Source organism: Magnolia sinica, chromosome 5, assembly GCF_029962835.1.
Source record: "Magnolia sinica isolate HGM2019 chromosome 5, MsV1, whole genome shotgun sequence".
Taxonomy (NCBI): Eukaryota; Viridiplantae; Streptophyta; class Magnoliopsida; order Magnoliales; family Magnoliaceae; genus Magnolia; species Magnolia sinica.
In genome coordinates this window covers 86,808,254-86,815,867 of record NC_080577.1, presented here as the reverse complement: position 1 = coordinate 86,815,867, position 7,614 = coordinate 86,808,254, and the positions used below count along the sequence as shown (strand labels likewise).

The 7,614-nt window shown below is 35.2% G+C and overlaps 1 non-coding gene across 1 annotated transcript; it reads left to right on the top strand.

Moving 5' to 3' along the window:
* Nucleotides 1–7,239: 7,239 nt before the first annotated feature.
* LOC131247577 (small nucleolar RNA R71) lies at nt 7,240–7,346 on the top strand. Its single transcript, XR_009171856.1, has one exon. It is a non-coding gene; the product is annotated as a small nucleolar RNA R71 (small nucleolar RNA).
* The last annotated feature ends 268 nt before the right edge of the window (nt 7,347–7,614 follow it).

Genomic DNA, 7,614 nt, shown 5'->3' with positions numbered 1-7,614 from the left:
GCTCCCTAAAATCTTTGGGCCAACGCCATAAATACTACGTGTTATATAATTAACTGTGTCTATACTAGAAAATCAAATAATCAAACGGCTTATGAAATGTGGTTTGATAAGAAGCCTACTGTCAAATACTTTCAAGTTTTTGGCAGCAAGTGTTACATTTTACGTGACCGAGAAAATCTGGGTAAGTTTGACACCAAAAGTAATGAAAGAATATTTTTAGGGTATACTCTGAATAGTCGAGCATATCGGGTTCTTAATAAGAGGACTGATGTAATTCAAGAGTCCATTAATGTGGTTATTGATAATCACCTGAATACACCTGTCTCAAGTCCAAATAATGATGAAGTACTTTTAATTGATAAACTAGACTTTTCATTAAGTCAAAATAACTCTGAACTGAGGATGGTTAAAGATCATCCAACTAATCAAATTCTTGGAAACCCTTTCACTGGTGTGCGCACTCATAAATAACTAGAAGATATGTATAATTACGTATGCTTTACATTTCAAAAAGAACCGACTAACATAAAAGAAGCTCTTACGGATGAAAACTGAATAGCTACGATGCAAGAAGAGCTTAATCAATTTGTTAGAAATGATGTTTGGTACTTAGTTCCTAGACCTAAAGATAAACACATTATCAAAACTAAATGGATTTTCAAAAATAAGTCTGATGAACTTAGTAATATTATTAGAAATAAGGTTATACTGGTTGTAAAAGGGTACACTCAAATTGAAGGTATCGATTATGATGAAACCTTTGCCCCAGTAGCTCGTGTTGAATCAATCAGACTATTTATATTCATTGCTTGCTTTAAAAAGTTCAAAATATACTAAATGGATGTAAAGAGTGCCTTTTTAAATAGCGATTTGCATGAAGAAGTGTATGTTGAACAACTAATGGGGTTTGAAGACCCTAAGAATGGTGATCATGTATATCGCCTAAAAAAGGCTCTCTACGGTTTAAAATAAGCTCCCAGGGCATGGTATGAAAAATCGACTAAGTTTTATTATGTCATAACTTTATATTGGGAAGTATTGATAAGACTCTATTTGTAAAGAAACATAATGATTACATTTTAATAGTTCAAATTTATGTTGATGATATTATTTATAGATCTACCTGTGCTAACATGACTGTTGAGTTTGCGGTTCTTATGAAATCTAAGTTCGAAATGAGTATGGTTGGGGAATTGAATTATTTTCTAAGGTTGTAAGTTAAACAGCAATTTGATGGTTTCTTTATTTCTCAAACCAAATATTTTCTAAACTTAGTTAAAAAGTTCGAATTTGAAAAAGGAAAAAAGTTTGATACTCCTATGAGTACGACTTTAAAACTCTCAAAGGACTTTACAAGTAAGAAAGTAGATCCTAAATTGTATTGCAGTATGAAAGGTAGTTTACTGTATTTAATTGCGAGTCAACCTGATATTGCATTTAGCGTAGGGATTTGCGCTAGATATCAATTTGACCCTAAAGAGTCACATTTAACTGATGTTAAGCGGATTATGCGATATGTCGCAAGTTCAGTTAATCTGGGTCTTTAGTATCCACATGATACTAGTGTTCAATTAGCTGGTTACACTGATTCTGATTGGGCTGGTAATATTGATGATAGAAAATCAACCAGTGGTGGTTGTTTCTATGTTGAGAACTATTTAGGTTCTTGGCAAAGTAAGAAACAAAGTTCTGTATCGCTCTCAACTGCTGAGGCTGAATACATTGTAGCAGGTAATGCATGTACTCAGCTTGTATGGATGAAAAGAATATTAAGCGATTACGGAATCACACATCATTATATGGTTTTATATTGTGATAATTCCTGTGCAATTAATATATTTAAAAATTCAATCCAGCATTCATGAACCAAGCCCATTGACATTAGATATCACTACATTTATGAATTAATAGAAGAAAAGACAATTACTTTGGAATATATTCCGACTGAGACTCAAGTTGCTGACATAATCACAAAATCGCTCGACAAAAACAGGTTTTCTAAATTAAAATTTGATCTTGATATGTGCAATTTGAATTGATTATTCATGCATTTCTATATTATAATGTGTGTGTGTGTGCGTGTGTGTGTGTATGTTAGTTTGAATGTTTAAATTTTAAATTTTTAATAAAATTGTATATTTTTGGCTATGCACGATCAGTCGAGTACATACTCGACCAGTTGTGGCACGACCGATCGAGCATGTACTTGACCAGTCGTGTAGTGCGGACTGATACTTTATTTGGGGAAAAAACCCTTTTTTCTTCATTATGGGTTTCTTCTCCAACGAGTCCTAGCACGACCGGTAGAACCCATCTCCCTAGTTCTACAAGGTTAGTGCTTTATTTCTATTTTCCTTATAAATTCAAGTTCATATCACTTCCTTTTCATCTTTGGAGTGATTTATTTCTTGTTTCATTGAGTGTTTTAGGGTTTTCTTCTCCAAAATTTGATCTTGAGAAAACTTACTTTACTTCTTTTGCAACTAATTGATTCCTTATTTTTTCTAGTTGCAAATGGAAGGTAGAGGCAAAAAGAAAAGTTCTCGTGGTCCTTCAACGTCTAGATCGACAACTATCACAAGGCGCCACTTTCAGTCACTCGAAGATGATCCCCCCTATGTGCGGGATATAAAGTTGCGCAATGTTATAGTTGAACGACCTGTTCATGTTGAACATCTTGCTCCATTTGAAATTCTTCCTCTTCTTCAATCTGTAGGATGGGATAACATTCTACATTAGGGTGGGCCAACATACCAGTCCATTGTGCAAGCTATGTATACATGTATTTCTGATTTTTCAACTGAAAATCTAACATTTATTATTACTGCTAGAGAAGGTCCAGTTGAAATAGACTGACATTTGATCTCTGGTCTAATGGACATACCTGTTAATGACCAAGGTATTCCCATTAGCATTTTACAAGCTACACCATTTGAATCAGAAAACCTATGCTTACTAGAGAATTGTGCAATATAGATGCGCAATGGAGCACTAATGGAAATGCGCTTGTTTTAAAGTACTTGTTACCCTTATACAGAGTCCTTCACAAGATATTCATTTTTAATGTGTATCTCCATTCTGGTAACAAAATCGAACTCACTAATTTCATGGTTCGGATTCTTCATTCTATCATGTCTGGTACTTCTGTATGTCTTCCGTTTTTAATCTGTCATTACATCATCCAATTTCGTCTTCATCCTAGACACAGTGATATACCTTTTGCTTATCTGATGACTGTGTTAGCCACCCATATATTAGTTATGCCTGTTGGAGAGGCTCCCATTCAACACCTTATTTTCAACAACTCCAATATAAACAAAATGAATCTGAGGTTGGCCGAAGGTCAAGTCAATGGGGGTGTTGGTGGAGCTGAAGCAGTAAATGAAGAAGAAGGCAATTTACCTCCAGATGACATTAACATGGATGATATATTTGATGAGATCGAATCCGACTGAGCTGATGATCTTGACTATCAGCCTTTTGATTTCGCTGAGAGGTTGCATACTCTTGAGGAACATGTGGCTCAGATCTGTGTAACCCAGGATACTCAATTTGCCTATATGCGTAAATATATGAGGCACATTAATAAGGGTTTACATCAAATTGATCCATCTATTCATGCTCCCTCTTCAGGATCTGATTAGTGTTTTTCTCACTTGGTTTGTAATAACTCTTATGATACTTCGCTTTCTTTGGTTTATGAGATTGACTTTTGTTTGAACATTACTTGCTTATGAATTTAATATCTTGACTATTTTGATCCATTATTCCTCATTGCTCATCTTATTCTTCCTTATTTATCTACGTCCTGTTCCTGTATTGGTTTCTTCCTTTGTCATATTGTGACAAAAGGGGGGAGAATTTTGTTGTCATACTTGATATATGGTGCTTGTGATATATGGCATGTGAGATTGTGGATGGACATGTAGCCTTCTTTGTGTAAGGGGGAGGAGGAATAAGTAAGGGGGAGTATTATTGGAGGAATTGATGCGAATTAATGCTTTGTCCTGTTTATAACTGGTGCATGATTCTTTAACCAGGTTGTAACTGGTTTATATTAATAATGCATGATTTGTTGTGCGTATAATGCTTATGTTATTAGGAAGTGTGTTTTGTCACAAATTTGACAAATGGGGAGATTGTAAGTGTTATGGTTTCTAGCTCCTATATTGTCAAATTTTGTAGTGCCAAAACCTCTCTTAGAATCTGTGTCTTGTGTAGCTAATCTACATAATGAAGACGGTACATCACTGAAGAACAAAGATCTTTAATGCAAGTTTACATGGTCATATTCGAGTTCAACATCAAGTGTGTGTTCAATGATCAAGATTCATAATTCAAGCTCCAAGTCATGAGATAGTCTTTTACTTTGAACCTCAAGCTCAAGATTCAAGACATTTCAAGTTCAAGCCTCTAAAAGTTATAAATTCAAGCTTCAATATACTTTAAGTTGAAGCTTCAAAAGGTTTCAAGTTCAAGCTTCATCATGTATAATGATCACAAGCTTCGTGAACTTTAAAGATCAACTATCAACCGAAGGAAAAGAAGTTTCAATGTTTATACATCATGTATAAGGTATGAATGACCTTAGATTGACCATAGGATAGGTCATTTTGAATACATTATTCAATTAAGTCATTTTATAAGTGCATAGACTGTTTCTCGACTAGTTTTGGACTTTGTTCGATTAGTCCTAGCACTAGCTCGACCAGTCCTAATTTGTTATAGATTTTTAGAATTTTTTGTTAAGCCTCGACCAATCCTCGAGACTGCTTGACCGGTTGTGTGAACAGTGCTCGACTCGTTCTCGACTAGTCCTACAGCCTCGACTCAAAGTCCAGCAACTAAATTTGGTTTCACACGACCAGTCGTGGAGGTCCCTCGACTGGTCGTGCAGGGTCTACGACCTGTCATGGAACGACTTTATCTTATCGCGCCCAAATTTCAAAAATCTATTGGTCCTACGACCAATCGTGGTAACCACAGGACCAGTCAAGAATACGATTTCTTCACTTATAAATAGAGCACGAATTTCAAAATTTTTCATTGAATTCAAGTAAAATCAATACGCCACTCTGAGAGAAAAGTTAGTCATCTTTTTAAACTATATTGTGCTTATTTAATATTATCTTAATTTAACTTTGTTATATTTGATTTTGTATTCTTTATTCCAATCATATTTGAAGAAGGGATTGAGATTTATCCTTTTCTTGGAATCAAAATCAAATAGAGCTAGCCCAACTTGATTTAATTTAAAATCAATTTAGAACCTAGAATCATTTCATAAGTGAGTGTGGACATTGAACTTCTACGTTGAACTTCTACTCCGATTTAGTTCTTCTGGGTTACATCAAAAAGAAAATATCCAAGTATTTTACATTATTGTAAATTTCTATCCTTTTGGTTTCATTGAGATTGCGCCAAAAAAATCTCTTTGTTTTGGTTTATCTGAGGTGATCCAGAAAACTCAGAGTGTGGGGTTTTTGAATTATGTAAGCCCACTTGAAAGAGACAATTGTGAGGGTTTTAGGTGAACCTTGAAAAACCTATTTTCATAGTGAACACTAATATCCACTGTGTGAGGATATTAGGAGTGGAGTAGTTGTGTAGCTGTTATTTAACAGTTAGTGTACACACAAGCGAACCATAATAATTTTTGGTCTTGTGGATTGATTGTTTATTTCTTTTTGTAGATATTTGTAATTTCCCTTTTTGCATTTGTGGAGAATGTTCTAATTTCTTTTATGCAAGTGTGGGAATGTTGTAATAGCTTAGATTTCTTTTCTTGCTATTCATTTCTTTATTCCTCTATATCAGTTTGAGTTTTTGATACACAGACCTTTCTAGGAATCAAGTTGTCCTACCATAAACATTGGTTTTCGATGTAAGGTTGTTCTTAGAATAACATCTGTATCAATCTCTCAATACTCGTACATTTGAGGTTGTATTTAATTTCTGCATTGTGGATTATTTAAGTGTTATCTTTCCTTTATTTGTTTAAATTCCGCTATTAATTATTTTAATTTGGCATAGTCCTATTCACTCCCCCCCCCCCCCCTCTAGGATATATAGCTTAGCGTTTTTAATCTTATTTTAGGATGTCACTTACTTTTTCTGTCAGAAATATTTTCTTTTGAATGTTTTGCCATCTTTTGGTAGTGCATAAATCTTTCAAAAACTTGGCATATGAAGGTATTTGTTTAACGACATCCAGTAGTGGAATGTTGACCTTCACTTGTTTCGGCACCTTTAGAATATCCTGAGAGTTAGAAAGAGGTTTTGGTGCAATCAACTATTAAGGGAATGGTGCAATCGGGTTGCCTTGAAGTTCCAGTTTTAAGTCTTGTGGAGCAGTGCTAGGTCTATCTGTTTCATCTATTTCAGAGACCTTGCATTTTTCAACCCTTATCGGAATAGATTTGTCAATTATTTTTCCACTCTTAAGGGTGGTGATAGACTTAGCTTGCTCCATTTGATTTGAAGAGCTCGGGTCGCTGACTTTATATTGCGGTTTTAGATTGGGAAGAGGTTGAGCCAGAAGGCTTCCCTTGTTCCCAATTGCATTTTTGTCTCAAGCCCTTGAATGTCCTTTGTAAGGTCTTGAAAGACTTGTAGCATACCCTGATTGAAAAGCTCTTGATTTTGAAGATACTTTAGAATCGGATCCTCTTGAGGTTTCCCTTGATTTGGACTTTGATTAGGGAATCCTTGAGGAGTAGCAGTTTGTCCGTTCCTCCAACTGAAATTTGGATGCTTTCTCCAACTAGGATTATATGTATTGAAGGTGGGTCCACTGAAAGGTCTTTAGTAATTATTTACGGCATTAGATTGCTCATTCAGTACCTCTTGAAAAGTAAGTATTGTTGGACAATTTTCAGTTGTGTGAATGTTGCAAGCATAAATACCGCAAACAATTTCCTTAGCCTTATCTTTCTTTAATTCCATTGCCATGAGTTTTCTTGTGAGATTAACCACTTTAGCATTAATATCATCATCCTCTTTCAGGAGGTATATTTCGCCCTTCTCCTTCGATTAAGTAGGCTTAGAAGTGGTGCTTGATTTCGGGGAGATGTCCCATGATTGTGTGTTTTCAGCAAGCTTATCAAAATAATCCCACACATCATCGACCTCTTTGTTCATGAATTCCCCATTGCACATTGTCTTGACTATTTAGCGTAGGAAGAAGTCAGCCCATCGTAAAAAATAAAAATAAAAAAAATTGTTATTCGTTAAGTTTCAAAATGATGTTGTGGGCATGAATTGACAAGATCCTTGAATTGCTCCCAACATTAGAAGAATGTTTCATCTTCCTTTTGGGCAAAGTTCATGATCGATTTTCTAAGGGTGTTTGTTTTATGATATGGGGAAATTTTCTTTATGAACTCCCCTGTCATGTCGTTCCATCTGCCAATAGATCGTGGATGTAATGAATGCAACCACGTCTTAACTTTCTCCTTTAAAGAAAAGGGAAAGAGATTCAGCCTGACTGTGTCATCAGACACATTGGGAAAGTATAAAGTGGCTATGATCTCATCAAACTCTTTCAAGTGTAAATATGGATTTTCATATTCAAGTCCATAGAATTTAGGAAGGAGTTGGATCACCCCTGGCTGG